This window comes from Furipterus horrens, unplaced genomic scaffold (genome assembly GCF_987537825.1).
Source record: "Furipterus horrens unplaced genomic scaffold, mFurHor1.1.pri manual_scaffold_9, whole genome shotgun sequence".
NCBI lineage: Eukaryota > Metazoa > Chordata > Mammalia > Chiroptera > Furipteridae > Furipterus > Furipterus horrens.
In genome coordinates, this window is record NW_028327179.1 from 90,627,918 (window position 1) to 90,650,236 (window position 22,319).

At 40.7% G+C, this 22,319-nt stretch overlaps 1 protein-coding gene across 6 annotated transcripts in view; it reads left to right on the forward strand.

The window, feature by feature from the left end:
• CALD1 (caldesmon 1) overlaps positions 1-22,319 on the forward strand; it is a 193,439-nt gene that overhangs the window by 95,310 nt on the left and 75,810 nt on the right. The window lies entirely within an intron of this gene.

Below are 22,319 nucleotides of genomic sequence, written 5' to 3' on the forward strand. Positions count from 1 at the left end.
TTAAAGTAGCAGTGAATTTTTGTTTATATGTGTGACACTTATAATTATCAATCTTTAGTCATCTAAAGAAAGGCAGGATGATCTGTTGTGTATGAGTGATGACGTCTAAAAGACCTGGGTTCAAATCTTGATATTGGCAACCTACTAGTCAGGTGACCTGTGTCAAATTACTTAAACATATCTTGCCTCTATTTCTTTGTGTATAACAATTGGAATAATTATTCTGCCTCACAAGGTAGTTGTAAAGATTAAGATAGTTAACCCATCTAGAGAAATTAACCCAATGTCTGGCATATAGTTTATGCTTAACAAATGTTTGATGTTATTATTGAAATCATGTTAATGTTTTGTTAGGCCTTTGATACAAAGTAATATTTTACAGATTTTGAGCTGTTATTCGTTTATCAGTTCAGTCGTTATAATTTCTGCATTCTTACAACAAAGCTTCTTTCCTATACCAATCTCAATACATGCTAAGCTATTTCTGTTGAAGTTGGGAAAGAGTCACATCTTTTGGTCACATTTAAGTGTACCATGCAAATTTAATTGGCATATGAGGATTTTAAAATTGCATATTGTAGCCATGTGGTTCATTTCTAATTCATCAATGCTATGTCTTTTATTTTAAATATAGTTTATAAACATAACTCCAAATTTCACCTGAAGAGTGCAATTCAGCAAAAATAGTCATTAAGTGGGAAAAAGTATCAGGCAGATTTTTCTTCTAGTGTGAGAAGGTAAAAGGAACTATCACTTATTTAGCATCAACCAAGTGCCATGCTAGGTGATGCACTTCACCTACCTTAAGTCATTTAATTGTCAAAATAACCCTATGACCTTAGTCTACTCAGGCTGTCCTAACAGAATACCGTAGACAGAGTGGCTTATAAACAACAGAATGTTATTTTTCACAGTTCTGGAGGCTTGGAAGTCCAAGTCCAAGTCCAAGGTGCTGGCAGATTCAGTGTCTGGTGAGGGACCACTTACTAGTTCATAGACGGCCGTCTTTTCGCTGTGTCCTCACATGGCAAAGAGGCGAAGGGGCTCTCTGGAGCTTCTTTTATAAGGGCACTTGTCTCATTCATAAGGGTTTCACCTCCCAAAGGCTGCACCTCCTAATAAAATCACATTGGGGGTCAAGTTTTAGCGTATGAATTTTGGGGAAGACATAAACATTAAGTCCACAGCAGACATGGATATTATTATTCCTATTTTATCGCTGAGGAATCTGCAGGTCTGAAAGGTTAAGTAACATGTCCAACTTCATATAGATATGGAGTACAGTCTGGCTTATCTCAGTCTCAAAACCTTTCCACTATAATAAATTGATCATAGAATTTTTCATTGGTTGTTTTGGCTAAAAGTCCATCATCTCTACAATGCCAAATAACTCCCTAAGATGGGAAAAAATATCATTTAAATCAGTTTTGTGGCCACAGACTAAGTGAAACTATTGGGCTAAATTGAACTTTTCTTTATGCTCATCCAGGTAAATTGCTTACCTGTGTAGACATAGTCATTGTTTTTTTTTTTTTTTTGCCCTCAAAAAATCTCCCACGTCATTCCCATTTCACAGAAAAATATAAACAGAGAAGGTCAGGTTTTTCCTCTCAAGCTAAAGAAGGCTGTTGGCTTTCTTCTGGATTTTTCTCAATAAGACTGTATTCACCATTAGAACAGGGACTTAGTCACATCATCACTCATAAGAGCTTAAGGCTGTCAATGACCCTATAGATAATCTTCTGCTGTGGAATGTTACTTTTTCATTTTTGGACCACACACTACTTGGAGTCTCTGATGAAAACCATAGACTCCTCCAAGGAAAATGCACACACGCACCCACGAAACTTGGCACTTATTTTCAGTGGCGTCATGGACCTCCTGGGGGCCCGTGAACTCTGGGCCAAGATTCCCTGATCTAATGAATAGTAAAAATTCATCTTGCATATGAAGAAACTTAAGTGTAGGGCTGCTGACCTGCTTGAGATCACCCAGCTAAACTGAGGCAGAGCCTCCCTGCACAGAGCAGACCCTGAAAGAATGGAGCTGCTAAAAAAAGGGGTGGTGGTGGGGGTCATGGCTATTGATTAGGAAAACAGAGCGTGCTTTTGGGAAATTAGTGTATACTACAGTGTATTGCATGTAGAATGTTTTTGTAAATTTAAAAAGCTTATGGATAATATTTCTAAATAAAAGGAGGTTAGTTCAGATTATTTCACAGTGAATAAAATGAAAAGCAAAGAAAGGTAAGAGGACAGACAGAATGAAATGAAAATAGTTAACTGTTAGGAACCGGGAGTTAAAGTTCGCCATCTGAGTCAAGATGGGAAAAAAACTGTGATGGTTTTGCAAATAGAACCCTATTTGCCATCAATTTGGGAAGTCTTTTATTTGGCATCTGTGGTCTTGGCAAGACTTCTTTAAACAAAGCTTAATTATGATACTAAGTTATTATGTAGGATTTCTTCATACTTACCAGTTTCATTTTAGCAGTTCAAAGAATATTTTGAAGTATAAAAGAAATGTGAACTGATTTGATTCCTGAAAGAGGATTTTGTGTTTTACCTTTACTGCTACTGTCCTTTGGGAGGATGGGGCAGATGACAAGGTGACACAGACACTGTGCCTTCCAGAAAGCAGGATCATGCAGACTTGGGTTTGAATCATGGATGGGTTAGTAAGGATAACTCTACTTAGCCTCTCTAAGCCTATTTTCTCATCAGGAAAATGGCCATCATAACAGTTTTTTCTCATAAGGTTTCATGTAGATTTTAAAGCAATGGATGGTTGAATGGATGATTAGATAATATATAGAATACATATGATATGTATCAGGTTTTGCAAAAAAATGTATCTACAATTTTAATGATTATAAAGTCTGTATTTATTAGTATACAGTTCCCTTTCAACATTCACAATAAACTATATAAATATACTTTTTTATACTTAGCGCCTGTTTTCAAACTGATGACCATTCTGGTCTAGACATTGTTAGCAACACGAAGCAATGAAATCACAAACATCAAGAATCATTTCATTTGGTATTTGGGCACATTCTCTTTCAATGGCTACTCGTAACTCATCGATGGTTTCAGTTTTTTTAGCATAAACATTATTCTGGAGAAATCTCTGAGGGAAAAAGTCTAGTGGTGTGATGTCTGGTGAACGCACAGGGTAATCTACTGGACCTCTTAGCCCCATCCATCTGTTTGGCAGGTTCTCATTAAGATAGGCCTTTACATCACAATGGTAATGTGGAGGCGCTCGATCTTGTTGGAAATAAAAGTCCTCATCATGAAAATCTTCGTGAATACATGGTATGGCTGATCGCTGCAGTAAGTTCAAGTAAGTGGCGTCAGTTACGGTACCTGCGAGAAAGAGAGGGCCAATCAATCCATGCACGGATAAGCCACACAGCACCGTCAGTCCCTTCTTTGCTCTTCTACCAGGTTTTTGTACCCCCAGTAGCACTTCAAAGTAAACTTCATTTGTTCATAACTTAATCTGGTTTCAACCATTATTTCTCAACAGTTAAATCTAAAACATAAAAAGAAAAATTCAGCAAGTTACCAGCTATTAAAATGTGGATGTATTTTTTGGTGACACCCTGTTTTGTACATATGATACAAGTATGTATACAAGGTCTGCCCAGAAGGTATCCAGCCATGTAATATGAAAAATAGAGACATTTATTGAAGAAGATACAAGATAAGAGGAACATTGTACGTTGATCAATGATGTGCCTCAGGCCCCTTCAAAGTAGGCACCTTGGTACCTCACACAGTCTTCCCAGTTGCCGTCAGCTGCCCTGTTGAATTTTCCTGAATCTCATCAATGGTCTGAAATCTCTTCCCTTTCAAAGGTGATTTTAGTTTGGGGGAAAAGCCAGAAGTCACAGGGTGTCAAATCTGGGTTGTAGTGGGACTGGATGATTTGATGTTTTGCCAAAAAACTCTGCACAAGACGTGATGCATGAGCAGGTGCATTGTCATGATGAAGCTGCCAATCACCAGCTGTCCATAGCTGCGGCCTTCTGAATCATCTAAATCAGTGGTCCTCAACCTTCCTAATGCCATGACCCTTTAATACAGTTCCTCACGTTGTGGTGACCCCCAAACATAAAATTATTTTTGTTGTTACTTCATAACTATAATTTTGCTACTGTTATGAGTCGTAATGTAAATATCTGATATGCAGGATGTATTTTCATTGTTAACAAATCAAACATAATTAAAGCATAGTGATTAATCACAAAAACAATATGTAATTATATATGTATTTTCCGATGGTCTTAGGCGACCCCTGTGAAAGGATCGTTCGACTCCCAAAGGGGTCGCGACCCACAGGTTGAGAGCCACTGATCTAGGTAGTTTCCATGAGGAAATGTTCAAGCTTAATGCAAAATTTGATGTAGATTCGTTGCTCTACTTGCTCAGTCATTTTGAATGCGAAGGCCACACAGTATACATGCTCCCTCAAAAGTGTCTACCACCCCCACTGACTAGTACAGTGAAGTCGTCATTGTTCATGAATACACATTCCAGTCCACTCTCCTTGGCTGCCAGGTTACATCGATGTCATGCAAACTGTTCTTATTATATTAACAATGGCTAGACTTTTTCCAGACAGACCTCATATATATATAGTTGAAAGGCTTTTGGTTACTGCTTTAGAAAGAACAAGAAGCTTGCATTTCTAAATGCACAGGACCAAAGGAGTCCTTCCGATGTCTGAAGCTGGCAAACCTGGAGAAGTATTATGAAGTCTCTGCGAGCAAAGAAATCTCATCGAAACCAAATAAAAATGGAATGAAGGCTATCAGATATGTATGTTGACTATATTTATCCTGCCCATTGGTTTTCTCACTACCAGCCAGATATAAAGAGGTCTGCATTTGTAGCCATCACTTGGCCAAGTGGGAATGGCAGACAGGAATGATTACAGACTATTCCAAAATCTTAGTCAAGGGAAATCCATCTCAATTTCCTTGACGTGTTCTAGGGAAGTTCTTGATCTTTATTATTCCAAAGGTCCTTAACAGTGTTACAAGAAAGTACCACTGGACATAAAACATGAGCATGTTGGAAAGATTTATTGGCTGTATAAATATATTCTCCCTCATCTGTGAATGAGGTTCGAGATAAATAATGTGCCTACTTCGTTAACCAAATCAATTCTTTTCATGAGTTTGCTGTCTAATAGCAACATTCATCAGCAGTCAAAAAACCAGTTTATAGTTTATTGTAAATCATCAGTCATTCAGATTCCTCCATTTTGAATTTTTATCATTTATCCTGGGGATTTAGAAAAGTGTAATTTTGAACTATTTGTAAGTAAAGAATTTGATTAACTTGTTAAATATGTAAGCTACATTCCATGGCTTAGTTTTTAAGCATGAGAGTACAGCTTTTTAAAAGTTTTTTTTTTTTAATTTTGGAAACATTCACTAATATTTAAAAGCCTAATTTGCTCATTATAAATCATTTTTATTTATGCAATTTTTAAACAAGTTTTTAATGTTTTTTTAGCCTGGTGAAAGTCACCAGGTAGACTGAACATATTTTCAAAACTGAATTTCTTTTAAAATATTTCATAAGTTGTCGTGGCCTCCCCTTCCAGTTAGTGAGCCCTGATGTAGTAATTGAAATTAGTACCAATTGACCGAGTTAAAATGGGAGGGTTTATTTTCCATTTTAACAATTCCCTACATCACACACAGTTCCTTTGTTGGAATAAAAATCTTGGTAAAGTACACATCGGCCACTATAAATAGCAGCCATAGCCTGTACATTTAGAAGAGTCTTCAGAGAGTGTATTTTAAACTGCACATTGTTTAGAATAGGAAATTCTTTCGATGTTCATATTTTCCATTGTGGGTGACATGAACTATCCCATGTCCCAATTTCTCTGGCTCCCATTTCTCTGTACCAGTTAGGAATCCAACCGATAGGATTCAGAAAATGGCTCACTATGTGCTTTTTATTTTCCTAAGGCTCTCCTGGGTCTTACTGTCCGGTGGGAACTTTGCATGCTTAGGGGCTCTCCACATGAAAGCTTGATAACTCCCAGAGCCTGCACCAGCAGCTAAGGTAATGAAAGAGCCCTTTATTTCTGGCGCTGGTTGCTCTCCGGTGCTTACTTAGAATAACAGCAGCCAACCCATTTTTGGTTCCCACAGAAAACCTTGCACTGTTGGCAGGTCTTTCTGGGCAACTCAAGAGACCAATATGGGAAATCACTAGACAGGAAGTGGACGAGCAGACGCGCAGGATGGGTTATCATGCTGGTTCAAAGACAAGCAACCTCAGCAGGTATAATTACACTTCCTCCTTCCCAAGGCACCATTGCAACTACAGTAGATGTATACCTCTGCCCACTCCTTCCTTGAACAATCCTGTTTCTCTAATCAATACTGTTGTGTAATTCTTGATTTATTTGAGTGGGGACCCACTTGGGAGGATCTAATATTCCCTTACTGTTTCTCTTTCCTTGATGAAGATGAGAAACAACCATTAAGGAGCCTTGGACAAAAATTGTGGTATTGATAGTGTTGCTAGCTGATGTTCTTCCTTCCTGCTACTCCCCTTTTTTAAAAGAGCCTTTAATTCTTCCTGTGTAACCATGAGAGCCAAACATTCCACATGCATGTCTTCTGAGCCAGCATCCTCAGCGTTTATCCAGGCTACCCAGGGAGTATCATTGCTACAGAAGCTCCATAGTTTATCGACTGAACAGGATGAAGTTTTTTTGTAAAATTCGAGGCTGAGGCAGGATGGAAATTCCTAATCCTTTCATTTCTGAGTGCCTCACACTATAGGCACGTGGACATAAATTCTATCTCATTAAGGCATTTGACAGAGCTATGGTAGGACTGAACTGAAACATGCCGGTCAGAAAGCGGTTAGTTTACCAGACCTCTGCCTGAAGTGCAGAATTACTGTTAGGGCACAAATTCTGGTTTCCTATTGGCTCAGGTGGCTGGAAATTAAGGCTCCCTCTCCCACTTCTCTGAAAACAGTTTGGCAATCCAAATCATTGGACCCAGGCTTGCAAAGTAACATGTCCATGAGTTCATAGTCAGTGGCGGGGTGAAATCTGGAAACCTGGTCATTTACTCTAACTTTGCATAAAGGTTTAGCAGATCCAGGCCTCTTCATCTGTAAAACAGAACAAACATTTCTCAGGGTGATTGAGACAATTAAATGAGATATGGAAAAATGCCATGGAAAACATTAAGAGTGGTGCACATAGCACGTGTTTATCATGCACAGGCATCTGAGTGAGCCATTTAAATCGGATTCACTTCTACTTAACTCTATATGGCATTCATTCAGGCCAATACACTGTTTTTCAAAGGAATTTTCATGCCTCTTACTCGATCTTGTGCTATCTAACTGGTCCTCAGGCTTTCAAAAATCAGACACAGAAAAAGTACTATACAGTGTTACCTGTCACTCCTAGAGAGGACTTAGGATGTCAATTGCAGATCAGAAGAAGCAAAGCCATTTTTTCTTTTCTTTTCCTGTAGTCATAAATTGAGAATAACATTAAAAATATTTTACATGATGGTTTTATTACTCATCTTGAAGGCCCAGTTCAGTAGTCATCTTCTGGAAAATACCTGCCCAGAGGACTCCCATTGAAGCAACTGATTTCTCACCTCAGATTTCCCACAGCACATTTTATCTATGCTAATTATTATCACCTATTTTATATATTTATTTGGTCACATGTCTATTTTCCCCACAGAATTGAAAGCATCTCTAGATCAAAATCTACACCTTACTCACTTTTATTTCCCCAAAGACCAGTATGCAATGTTGAATGAATGAATCAATCAATCAATGAATTAATGAACAAGACTTTAGATCCTATCTGTGTAATGCGATAGAACTTTGCTCTATTTGCTAAGCTATTAATGGGAGGCAGAAATGGCAGTGACCTTTGTTACGTTCCCCATATACTGACACTACCTATCACTTCCTTGGGATTCCATCCTTCCTCTGCTGAGCCACTGGATTTTTGACTTCATATCTTTTACTCTAAAGATGTGAAGAAACTCATCTCATGTATTTCTCTGATTATTAAGGATAATTGGACTTCTACATCATGTAATTTTGACCATTATGCTTATTTAGTTGCATTTTGAAGGCAAATGATATTACTATGGTGAGTCAGTTCCCTTTAGTTGGTCTATTTGCTCTGATATTAAAGTCCCTGATGTTATCTGCAATTAACATCTGTATTGTAAGACCAGATAATCATCAAATTACAGGGTTTATACCAAACCCTCAGGAGCCCAACAGTGAACAAACTGTATAATCGAAAATTTCTCTAATCAAAGACCAAGTTTGTGGTCTGGAGGAGTAAACTTCTTCAGTTAATCCCAGGGGGATGGCCAACCTCAGACCAATATTTCTTTCTGAAATAGAGAGTGTTTAACATACAAGTTGGGTCTCAAGTTTAAACTCTAAATGCTGGATTGTTTTCTAGTATTGGGATGTAGTAATGAACCAAGAAAAAAAAAGGAATAAAGAAATGTAATAGAACCCGAGATTATTTAACCAACTTATGGGGGTTTGATTTCTTTTCTGTGAAGTGGAACATTTCTTGTTTTTATAAAGAGTTTGTACACCTTAAGAAGTACTCTTTGGAAGAAAAAGGAAGAGTATTTCTAAGTAACTACTAGTCAAATCTCTAAATTCAAATTCAAACTAATTCAGTTAATGTTGACTCTGATACATACATTCTACACTAGGCATTGAGTTTCTTAATGCAAGTATACCCTTTAGTTAATTGATTACCATAAAATTTGTAATTAAAATAAATTTAGTGAACTAGGACACCTAGAACCTGGAAACACTATAAAATAGCCTCAGAATTAAATCTTTTAATTTTTAATTCTTAGACCCACTAGGAACTAGTCATAAGGAAAGATAATTTGAAGTTATCCTAGGAAGACTCTGAATTCTAAAATACTTAGGAGAATCTCAGATTACACCAGCCCTCTCTGCCTAGCAACATGTTTTAGAAAGCTGAATGCATATTTCAGATCACTGGCTTTTAAATTAGAAGTGACTGTCTGCTACTTTTTGTATAAGTATCATCTATTTTACTTTCTTTGTTGTCTTCATGAGGTCTTAAAATTTAAAAGCTTTCCAGATGGCTTTTAGCTTTTAAATAAGAAAAATGAAACTGATTTTTTTTATTAAATGTTTTCACTAGAAAACTTGCTGGTTCTACTCTATAAATTAATGCACAAAGAAGAGCTCCATTTGCTTTTCCTAATAATAGCTTGATTTCATCGCTCAATGATTTCAAAGTAAAACAGCGTCCTAAAGCTTTCTCCTAGTCTATTTCTAATTTCTTCATAAGCTGCCACCATAAAAGCACCCCAAAATTCTACCAAAAAACACTTCTAATAAATTCAGCACGCAAGTGTCCTATCACAGTAAGACTCCCAGGTGTAAGCAAGTGGAGTCCAACTGCCATTTATTGTCTTATTCAGTTTGGGCTGCTATAACAGAATACCATACTTTGGTTCACTTAGAGCAGAAACACTAATTTCTTATAACTCTGGAGGCTGGGAAATTGAGGATCAAGGTGCTGGCAGACCCAGTGTCTGGTGAGGGCCCACTTCCTTGTTTGCTGTCGGCTGTCTTCTTGTATCCTCACATGGTAGAGAGAGAAAAAGCAAGATTTCTCATATCTTATAGGGACACTAATCCCATTTTTGAGGACTCCACCCTCATGACCTAATTGCCTCCTTAAAGGACCCACCTCCTAATATCATCACATAGGGGTTAGGATTTCAACATATGAATTTTGAGGGGGCTCAAACATTCAGTCCAAATCATATGTCACTAGTAAGTCTAAAGAAAGAATGGGCCAATAGAAGACGTCTGCAGTAATGCCAAGTTCAAGGCTACGGTTGGCATTGGGCATCCAAGAATATCCAGGTTAGATAGACCTTGCACCTCCAGATTTGTACAGTCTTGTAACATGATAAGTATGCTTTCTACTGAAGGAGGTGTTTCCTCCCTACCCCTTGGCTTAGGTGAGATATTCACCTTCCTTTGTTCTGACTCCACACTCCTGTTACAGTGTCCCGTGACTGTGAGTCTTCCTGACTGACATTCTGGCTCGGGGAATGGTAGAGCCCTGGTTGGGAAATGAGAGCTCTTCAGGCACTGAAAAAGCATCTATCTTAATTAACAGGCATTTACTGGCATTAATTGGCATGCTGATGTATACGTCAGTCTCTTGTGAGTCTGTGAGCTAGTCAGTCTCCCTGAGATCTGTCAACTTTTAAGAACTCCCAAGATCCAGTTGGTGCACTAGAACTCTAAATCTTTTTGTGGGGTATGACAAGTACTCCAAAAAGGCCACTTCGTTGGGAGCACCAGCCAACTGGCCTTCTTGAGCATCTCTATCCATTCTTGTCCCTTTTCCACCTAGACAACAAATGACAAGTATTTATTGAATATCTGCTTTATGCTGAACACTATTCTAGGCTGTATCAGCTGCAAAAGCGGTGTTAGGAAATATCCCTGCCAGCAGGATGATTATAATTTACTTTGATGAGAAAAGATGTAAACATGAACAAGGAATACATAAGACTGTGAAACCATCGATTTCTTTGTACCTATAGGTAGATATCATAATCATGGACTGATTGGTGTGATCTGTTAATTATAAAATAGGATAGCACCTAACAAAGTGTCATTTATATAAGTAATAAACATTACACCTAAAGTATCCAAAACATATAATGGACTACTTCTGTAGCAATAAGAATAAATATATGCTTTAATCCAGGTCTGACCTCCCCAGCAAAGAAATAAATATTTATTTAGACATTATATGGTATAATGGAAAAAATCTGGATTTGATTCCAGCTATAAAAGTCATGTGTAAATTTAATATCCAGATTCATAACATGAACACCAGAAAATAAACTTACGGTTGTGGAAATATTTAGATACTTTGAACAAGAGTGGTACACAGTGAGGATTCTGTGGCTTATGAGTTAACATGCTTCATTTGAAGACCTGACTTTTCTCTTGCACTAAAATATATTCTTAGGGTCCCCATGATAGTTTCTTAATTTCCTTCACAGTTTAATTCTATCTATAAACAACAGATCTTCAAATGTACACCTGGACAAGGAATTGCTGAGTCATAAGTAGTTAGTTCTCTTTAATTTTTTGAGGAATCTCCACGCTGCTTCCTATAGTGGCTCCACCAATTTGCAATCCCACCAACAGTGCAGACGGGTTCGCTTTACTTCACATCCTAGTCAACACTTGCTGTTTATTGATTTATTGATGATGGCCATTCTGACAAGTGTGAGGTGGTATTTCATGGTGGTTTTAATTTCCATGTCTCTGATAATTAGTGACATTCAGGATCTTTTTAAGTCTGTTGGCTATCTGCATATCCCATTTGAAGCAGTGTCTGTTCAGCTCCTTTGCTCATTTTTATATTAGATTGTTTGTTTTTTGGGTGTTGAGTTGTATGAGTTCTTTATACATTTTGCATATTAACTCCTTATCAGATGCATCATTGAAAAATATCTCCTCCCATTCAGTAGGTTGTCTTTTTGTTTTGTTGATGATTTCCTTTGCTGTGAAAAACTTTGTAGTTTCATGTAGTCCCGTTTGTTTGTTTTTTCTGTTGCTTTCCTTGCCTGAGAAGATGTATCAGAAAAAATATTACTAAGAGAAATGTCTGAGGTTTTCCTGTCTATGTTTTCTTGTAGGAGGTTTATGGTTTCAGGTCTAACATTTAAGTCTTTAATCCATTTTAAGTTTATTCTTGTATATGGTGTAAGGAGGTGGTCTAGTTTTATTTTTTTCATGATCTGTTTGATTTTCCCAACACCATTTATTGAAGAGACTGTCTTTAGCCCATTGTATGTCCTTGCCTCCTTTGTCAGATATTAATTGATTATGAAGGTGTGGATTTATTTCTGGGTTCTCTATTCTGTTTCACTGATCTATGACTCTGTTTTTATGCCAGTGTGATGCTTTTTTGATTATTATAGCCTTGTAGTATAGTTTGATATCAGAGAGCGTGCTTCTTCCAGCTTTGTTCTTCTTTCTCAAGATTGCCATGGCCATTTGGAGTCTTCTGTGGTTCCATGTAAATTTTGGGATTATTTGTCCTAGTTCTGTGAAAAGTGCCATTGGTATTTTGATAAGGATTGCATTGAATCTGAAGATTGCTTTGGGTAGTATAGACATTATAATATTGTTAATTCTTCCTATCCATGAGCATGTTATTGTATGTGCTTCCATTTATTTGTATCTTCTTCAGTTTCTTTCTTCAGTGTCTTACAATTTTCTGAGTACAGGTCTTTTACCCCTTGGTTCATTTTTTTTAATCCTCACTCAAAGGCATTTTCTCATTGCTTCCTGAGAGAGAGGAACGTCAATGCAAGAGAGAAGAATCAATCGGTTGCCTCCCATACACGTCTGGACCAGGGATCATACGTGCCCAGACCAACCCACAACCTATGTATATGCCCTGATTGGGAATCAAACCCCAACCTTTTGGTTACGGGATGATGCTCCAACAAACTGTGCCGCACTGACCAGGGTGTTACATTTATTCTTGATGCAATTATAAATGGGATTTTTAAAAACAAATTTATATTTTTGATAAATTATTGGTATATAAAAATACAGCCAATTTCTGAATATTAATTTCATATCCTGCTACTTTGCTGAATTTATTTATCAGTTTCTAATAGCTTTTTGATGAAATCTTTAGGGTATCATGCCCTCTGCAAATAATGGCAGTTTTACTCTTTTCCAGTTTGGATGCTTTTTTTTTTTTTTTTCTTTGTCTGATTGCTGTGGCTAGGGCTTCTAATAGAATGATGAGTAAAAGTGCTGAAAGTGCACAACCCTTTTTGCTCTTGATCTTAAGGGAAACGCTTTTAGCTTTTCCCCTTGAGTATGATGTTAGCTGTGTATTTGTCCTATATGACCTTTACTATGTTGAAATATGCTTGCTGTGTTCCCACTTTGCTGAGAGTTTTTATCATAAATGGGAGCTTGATTTTGTCAGATGCCTTTTCTGCATCTCTTGATATGATCAAATGATTTTTATCTCTAATTTTGTTTATATTGTGTATTATGTTAATTTGTAGATACTGAACCAACTTTGCATCCCAGGAACAAAAGTCACTTGGTCATGGCATATGATCTTTTTAATGTATTGCTATATTTGGTTTGCTAATGTTTTGTTGAGGATTTTAGCAAGTGTTCATCAGGGGTATTGGCCTGTAACTTTCTTTTTTGTAATGTTTTTGGAATCAGGATAATAGTGACCTCATAAAAGGAGCTTGGGAGGAGCAACTTTTTGGAATAGTTTGAGAAGAACAGGTGTTAATTCTTCTTTGAACGTTTGGTAAAATTCACCTGTAAAGCCATCCCAGTTGGGAGTGTTTTGATTACCGATTCCATTTTTTTGGTAGTAATTTGTCTGTTCAGGTTTTCCATTCCTTTTTGATTCGGTCTTGGAAGAATTCCTTTCTAGGAATTTATCCATTTCTTCTAGATTGTCCAGTTCGTTGGCATATAATTGTTGGAATTATTTTCTTATAATCTTTTGTATTTCTGTGCTGTCAGTTGCTCCTTCTCTTTCATTTCTGATTTTATTTATTTGGGTCTTCTCTCTTTTTTCTTGATAAGTCTGGTTAAAGAGAGTCCGTTGTGTGCCTTCCTGTGGTAGGTGAACCCTGATTGCTGTTGGCATGGCAGTGGGTGGGATTGAGTTCAGGCTGCCTGGCTGTGAGGATTGGCCATGTCTGTAGAATAGGAGCTGCTGTGTGGGAGTGTGACGTGCCCCAGTGGGGTTAGGTGCCTGCCACAACCTCCCTTTTCTTATAGCACATGTGGAGCCAATTGGGAGGTACTCTGTTGGAGTCTGAAGCCAGCCACAGGAGCGTGTGTTGGTTCTAGGGCCTCTTGCGAGGGACTCCAGTGCAGGTAATATCAGATGCTGCAGGTGACTGGCCTATAGCTACCTGTTAGGAGCTACAAAACGATGTGCAGTTGGTAGCTGCCTGTGCTGGGCCCGGATGCATGTAGGAGGGGTCATGCCGTGAACTGAGGCCAGCTGCTGCTGGTATTGTACCTGGGGTCGGTCAGCAAAAGCTGATCTGACACCTGCCAGCTCCCCATACGGCTCAGCTGCTAAAAGAGCCTCTGGCAGAATGCAGGTCAGGTGAGGCAGGGTCTCAGGGAGCACCAGTGTGGGGTGAGTGATGTTCACCAGGTTCATACAGATTCAGATTTGGCACCGTTGTTGGGCCTGAGGCCACTCATCAAAAGTCTCAGGAGCCCTGACAAGTGTGGCTCAGTTGGTTGGGCATCATACCACAAAGAGAAAGGTTGCCGGTTCGATTCCTGGTCAGGGCACATGCCTGGGTTGTAGGGTCAGTTCCCAGTTGGGACACATACAAGAGGGAACCGATCAACATTTCTCTCTTTCTCTCATCCTTCCCCTCTCTCTAAAAATAAATAAATAAAATCTTTTTAAAAAAACTGTCCCAGGGTCCATGGCTGCCAGCTGACACCTGCCAGTAACCATTTGTGGTAGGGTGGTGTCTCCAGGAGTTGTCGGGGTGGCGCTGGTGGAGCTCATCAAGCTAGGGCAGATTTGGTTGTGTCGGGGGAGAGCTCAACGCAAGGACAATGGCAGGTATCCCTCCAGCCCTCACCCTGGAGCCACACAACTGAGTTTCTCCCTGTATGTGTCTAACCACCCCCAGAGTACGTCGGAATTCCTGGCGTGTTTTTAAAGAAAGACTGCAATGCGGGCCCAGGCTTGATGTTGCCGAAAGAACCTTGGGCCGTGTGCACCTTGGGCAAGGCGGGGTCTCAGGCAGTACTCAGGGGGAAACTGGTGGAATTCCGCAAGGCCGGTGCAGTCAAGTTTGACCGTGCAGGAGGAAGGCTCCACACAGAGACCATGGCAGCTTCCCCTCCACCTCTCACTCCAAAGCCACATGACTCAGTTTCTCCTACTTCTCTGGCGGCCCTGGAGCCACTGTCCCTCCGCCTCCGGAGCCTAAGGTGAGTGCCTGGAAGTGACAGTTTGTGTGATTCTAAGAGGATGTCTGAGGTTCCAGGAGCCCTCTGTCTCACCTGGATGGACAGAATCCCTGCTGATTTCCACAGAGAGACTTTATGTAGGTGGTTCTTTTCAACTCTGGGGGGCCAATGTCTCCTTCTTTAGGGGGCACCTCTAGAGCTGAGATAACCTTCCAGATACCTCAGCCCCCACAAGTGGGTGCAGGGCCAGCTGTTTGGCCTCTCTGCCCCTCCCTACCAGTCTCGATGTGGCTTTTCCTTTCTATCCTTCGTTTGAAGACTTCTTTTCAGCTAGTCTTCAGATGGTTATCCAAGTTGATTTTTCTATAGCTGTCACTGTCAATTTGTCCTGGGAGGAGAAGTGCAGTGCCCACCTACTCTGCCATGTTGACTGGAACTCAGAATTGACTTCTGTTGTATTAAAAACGTGTTTCAAGCTGGAGAAGGGAGGGGACTTGGAGGTTTAATACTTTTAAGATAGAAACCTTTCTCCCCAGGGAAAAAGAAAATAGTCCAGCCAGTTAAAAACCCCAGAGTTCAAAAAGAACTTAGACAATAGACCTAAATAATTGTTGCAAAGGAGTTTAAACAGAAATGGGGCGTCTCTCTGCACGTTAGCTGGAGGAGCTGTTTCATACATGACAACATAACTACTTATCAAACGCATGCAAACAAGAGTGGGCTCAAACCTTCTCATCTGTCCTCCTAAGATGATAATTACAAAGAAATACCATCAAACCTAGGAAGACTTCATAGAGGTGGGGCCGGATTTTTGTTCTTAATAGAATCACTATAATTCAGGGACGCAAAGGATCTTGGCAAAAGGAGAAGGACTAGCTCTGTTGAGTAAAGGCAGAAAGCTTCAGGAAATACCAGGCACATGGTGGCAGATGCCAATTAACCTTTCCGTGAACAAATGTTCCCTTTAGGTAAATGTTAGGGTGTATCGCCCTGATTGAAGGTGTGTGTTCAATTGCAAGCGGGGTTATAACGAGACATCAGGATATGCATAAGGGGAAGAATTAGCTAATGAATGCTGGGGCTCAAGATTTGGCCTTGGAAAGGAGAAAATGCTCTCCTTTTAACTGAACGGTCGTATCATGGCCAGGGGACTTGCATTTCACTGGGAAAAATGGTGAGAGGATGTCTCAGTCCCGCGCTTCCGTCTTGCTTCATCCTAGAACCAAACATAAACTATGGTGGCGTTCACGGTGATCCCACTGGGGTGGGGCCAGACATGGAAGGCGGGCAGGAGCGGAAGAAGTGTCCAGAGAAAGCAGACTCAGGAGAGTAGCTATGCTAGAAGGCTATCCTACAAGAGCACACAGGGCACTGTTACTTTAAAAGTTCTATTTTCTTAAGCTGGATGGTGAGCACACAGATGTTTTCTCTCGTTTCCTTATCCCTTTTAGTTTGTTTAAAAGATTTCAATATAAAATGTAATTTTGAAAGGTACAGGAATCTGATCGCTGTCACCCACATGTCTTCCATTAGAATCTGCCTATGGCTATCACTAGAATCACATATAATTCACACAAATGATGTAATTCTTAATGCTGTCTGCTCCTGCAGGACCGCCACCACAACGCCAATCAAAAGTGTTTTTGAAAAAGCCCCCTCTGATTTCTTCTGGAAGTCTCTCTCCTACAACGGTGCCCTCAACCACCATGTACAGCCTCCCGTGGCCTCCTGTTGTGAGGCCCCAGCCCCACAGCGGCCCTGGCCCCTCTCTGTCATGAAGTCATTTTCACAATACCCTCACTGCCACTGCCCCGGGGCCCGCCTGACCCCGGGCCTCTGAGTCAGAGATGCTGTCTCGTGCCCTCGTGATGTGACCTGTCAAGATTCCAGCACGGCCATGCATTCCTTTCAGTCCTCCGAAATTCTGAAACCATTCTGCGCTCTGCGTAGACATAGGTATAGTGGCCCTCTCCTCTGCTCAGTCATTCTTGGTCACCTGAGCATCCAGGGAAGGCCTAGACTCAGAAAGAAACCTTGCGAGTATGGTCTCAGCTTCTCTGCGGCCCATGTTTGTTTCCTCAAGGCACAGGCTGGGATAAGGGTACAATGCCAATGCACGCAACAGCAGACACGCCCCCAACCCCCTGCCAGTCATCTCTCTAGGCCCACCCCCACCACTCAGACACGCGTGCCCAGATATACCTCACCTCCAGCCCTGGGCACAACTAAAGAAACCAGGCCACCATTCACATCACTTAACCTCCCATTTCAACTCCATTATAGAAAAATAATAATAGATTAACTCGGTCAAGGCCATTATTTGCATGAAGTCATGTGCATTAGTTCTTTTAGGCAGCGCGTATTACAGAAGGCCTACTCTGTACCAGGTACTGTGCTAGCAGGGGTGAGAGAAGGGTCCCAGAGATGAATAAGACATCTTCCCCTGCCTCTAGGAGCTCACAGCCTAGAAAGGGGGGACGAAAATATAGCAACACGGTATTGATGCAGTCTAGAACCTAGAACTCTGTTGCCTCAAATAGCTCATTAGAAATAAGGTTTTGTGTTCCTGAATTTCCTATTGACGTTACCAAGATCTTAGTTAGACAAGACACATGCAACAGAGAGTATCCTGGAAGAGTTGACAAATGGACCTCTGAAAACAGTATTAAGTTGTCTATATAAAAGGCAAATAATAACAAAAATTGCTTTACAGATAAATGCTGGAAGTAGATTAAACAGAAAACTTGGAGAAGGAAAGAAACTGAATTTAGCATAAAAATGAATGAATGCTCTCTGGAAGCGATGCTGGTGTCAACGCGAAAACAATGTTAGGATGTGTGAACAGGATCGTGGCAGGCAGCTCTGGGACGTCGTCCAGGCACATGCAACCTTGGTCTAGTCTTTATTATGTCCAACTTTGGTTTCTCATTCAAAGAGTTGTTATAGTTCAGGCTGATATTAAAAGAATGGAAAATAGGCATTGGCATCTAGCCTGGAAAAGACAAGACTGAAGGATGACTTCATACCTGTGGCCTCAGAGAGATAAGTGGAGTTCTAGTTCAGCAATGGGAAGTCAAGTTCAATAACAGAATAAATTGAGCATAAGAGCGATTAAACGCTGGCACCTTGATCATAGGATGTCCCCTGTGAAGTATAGTACTGCAGCTCTACTGCTCTCAGACTAGAGCTCACGTTCTATCTCCTATTAAAATTTTTGTATACATATGTCATCTCCTTTTGGGTCTGGCCTTCTTATCTTTGGATCCTCCACAGCCCTTGACTAAGTGACTTGCTTGCAGTAAATATTCAAATAGTGTTAAGTGAGGAGGGCTGTGGGGGGGACATGCTGGGAGGAAACTGTATGGCCACCATAGTAGGGAAGATAGGAGAGCGTAGCAACCCAAAACATGTTACAGGCCTAGACAAAGACCAGGCAAAGAATGGGTTGGGGAATTTGTCAGCAAATGCCTTAAGGACTCTAATGAAGGACAGGGGATTGCACGGGAAGATTAAGATGAGGGGTAAATCATGACTTTCCAGAGCAGTCCACACATTCATTCCTCTGCACCCCACCCAGCGCACTACATACTCCTAAAAAAACACACAGTAGGAACCACGAAGACATTAGCAGAAAAAATGGAGAAGGAGAGGAAGGAAAGAGGAAAGAGAGGCGGCCATCCTTTCTGCAAAAGGAGACAGGTAAAGGAAGCAATATTTCATGAGAAGATGTCTTAGGAGCATCCGTTAGAAAAGCAATATCACAGGACAATACAAAGCAATATAGTTTAAGGGAGTATGTCTCATGCCATGAGGTAAGGAGTGGTCGGGAGAAGGGGACGTGAGAAGTCATTAGCTATGGAAGGAAGACTATCCAGGAGCCAAGGGAAAGGAAGAAAGAGGTTCTGCCTGCCCTTATGTAGTTAACGCCTTCACCTCCATTTCTCTTCACCCCTCAATGGTCAGCCATTTACACAAGATCTTTGGCCTCGTTCTAAGAGTATAGAGTCTATGAATTCCTTTATAAGAAAATTTTTCTTTAAGAGCCTTTTAAAAAAATCCCCCTTTAGTTACTTGAAATGTTGGGCTGATTGTCCTTGGGTTTAAGTTGAGTTTCTGCAGGAGGCAAGCGCGCGCGCGCGTGTGTGTGTGTGCGCATGTATGTGTGCGTGTCTTAAGAGTATGAAGGCCCTTCCCACATACCTTTCTTTTCCCTAGGGATCTGCTGCAAGGTAGAAGCTGTTCTCTAACCACTGCAGACCATAAAGTCTGGAACAGATCATGTGGCCCTGTCTCCTACCTCCATGAAGTAAAGTTATTTTTTCAATCTTAGTTTATTAATGAAGGACCACCCTGTGGTGGGAGCTATTCCTTTCTCTTTCACTGACCTCCCTCAAACCTTCCCAGTTCAAACTCTCATTGGTGAGAAATTAGACAAAGTATCCAGAAATGAAGGGTGCAATGAGGAAGTTGAGAGTGGCCCAGACTTGTGTTTCTCCTTTAGTCAGAGTCCTGAAATGTCCCGTGTGTGACACCTACTATCTTTCCTGAAGGATGATTGGCCCAGTTGTTCATGGTGCCAAAAAAAAGGTGACTAATTCAGTTCTCAGAGACAGTTCTGGAAGCGGACTCTGAGTACCTGTCTGTGCTACACAATGAAAGCACACATGCCTGTCGGTCTCTGCAGGAACGGAGCACTGTTCACAAATTACCTTTTGATATGTTCTTCCTAATTTCTCTCACTTTGCCTCTCTAGCCCTGGCCAGCTGGGCCTCAGGGGCCTCCTTGGAAGCTGTTGCCTACCCCAGCCTGCTCTCTTCTCCTGACTTACTTCTCGCCCTGCCTCTCAAATGCATCTAATCCCCCTTGGCTTTGGTGCTCTTACTGTTCCCCACTGGTGTCTGGCCAGGTCTGAAACTCACTTCTCTCTTTACTATTGTCATGTCAGTGCCCTACAGGTAGCCCGAGTTTTGTCATCCATGAGTTTTACTATCTCAAACTAAACACAGACAGCTACATCCCAAACGCAGTCTGTTAATGACAAGGAACCAACGAAGGGTGTGTGTGACTTCCCTCTCGCTATCCTCACAACTAGGGAAATAGCTTGGTGGATAGCTTCATACAGCTGGCCATCAACATACTTTTTACACAATCTTAGGAGCTTATTTTGAATATGCCAGAACTACATGTGCCAGCTCAGAATTGAGAGGGGGTGGGGCAGGGAGGAGGGGGAAATCAGGAGGTGAAATATATTCCCAAGGTCAAATGAGTCCCATAAGCAAATGTATTAGCTTTCTATCGCTGCTGGAAAAAATAACCACAACCTTGGTGACCTGAAACAGCACAAACTTGCTATCTACTGTTCTAAAGATTAGAAACCCAGCACTGGGCTATAATCAAGATGTGTGCAGAGCTGCATTCCTTTCTGGAGGCTATGGGGGAGAATGCATTTCCTTGCCTTTCCAGCTTCTCCATACTGCTCCTGGACTCTTGGCCCCCTTTCTCCGTCTTCAGTGCCAGCGATGCTTGTATCTCCCGACCATTCTTTTAAAAGTCCTATCTCCCTTGGACCACAGCCGGAGAGGGTTCTCTGACTTTAAAGACCCATGTGATTAGATTGAGCACATCTGAAGTATTCAGGATAATCTTCCTATCTCAAAGCCTTTCACTTAATGACATCTAAAGTCCCTTTGGCCATGTGAGGTAACATATCCACAAACTCTGGGGATTAGGACATCAATGTCTTTGAGGGGAACATTATTCCGCCTGCCACAGCAAGCCGCTGAACTTTTTTCAAGGGGAAGAAAATTAAATGGGCAAAATTCAGTAGAAAGGAGAATAGCACAATGCCTCGATACGTGTTTCCAGCTCAGCTCCGGAGCAGTAAAATCATGCCAAGCCAGTGAAAGTTTTATTAAGGCCTCTTGTGTGAAGGCAGACACAGCTCTTTTTATGAGTGTCTCATGTATTTTACATAGTCAATATCTGTTGAATAACAGTATATATAATCAAAAAGATATGTAAATGTGTATGTGCATCATGATATATGGAAATAGTTAACTTCGAAGTTCATTCAACTGTATTTACTCCATAAATTATGACTATGATGACAACACAGCATTTAAGCAGGAAAACAACCAAAATTTTCTAGTCTGTGGAAGTGGAGAGAGCATTTAACCTAATTAAATTAAACCTCTTTGACTTGAGCGCAAGAGCGGCTGCTGAAAGTTTGCTCCGTGACATGAAGCGCATTGTTTCGACGCTCTGTGTTTGTGTCCTTGTTTGTTTTGTGACTTGAGCTGTAGATTTCAAAGATGATATTCATACTGTAAAGGGGCCTCTGATGTGTGAAGCTGATTGCTTCTCCTGCTACTTCCCATAAGAATGACCTTAACCTTCCATTGTAAAGAACTGAGTAGTTCTTCTCATTGGACAGAGAGTCAGTCCCATAAGTAACTCGGTGCTCCAGTACCGATGAGTTGGTTACTTGTCAGAGATAAAGAAATGTATTCATGACTCAGGTCGAGATGAGGGTCATGTCCAGATAGTCAACACCACTCCATCTTCAAGGGCTAAAACTTGGCTGCTTTCCAAGCTGTTACTGACCAGGCTCCCTTGCCCAGCTTGGCTGATGAGGTTACCAGCAGGGTGCCATGGTTCAGACTGGGCCCGCTGTTGCAATATATCCTAGGCAGGCTGTTGCTTTCGTTTCATAGAGGCACATGAGCACCGAAAGTCCTGTATAAGCCAGTTGACCACTGATTGGGCAGTCTTTCTTCTTCTCTTTGCCTTGGCTTTGCATTTTTATATCATGCATGCATCTTTCCATGAAAAAAAAAAAAAAAAAGAGAGAGAGATAAGAGGAGTTTCTTAGATTTGATTTCTCAGTGGGAACTGTTTGCTTTGGAAGCCAGCTCCACCAATGCTAATTGAGAACAGAGCTCAGAATGAGGGCTTGAGAACTGCACCCAGTGAACTTTTCAGTGGGCTGATATCCACTGATCTCTTCAGAACTGGATTGTGTATACAAGTGATACTATGATCAACTGTTTTCCACACACATCAGTGTCTTTTCCTTTGACCAGTTCTTTACCTTGGAATAATTATTTGTAATTAATCATATAAAGTCTTCATCATGAAAGCTACTGGGGATCCTGGCCCCTACTACCCAGTAATAACATTCTGAAAATCTCCAAGCATTCAGTGTCCTTTACCATCTTAAACATGATGGGCCTCTATTAGAGAGATTACAGTAAA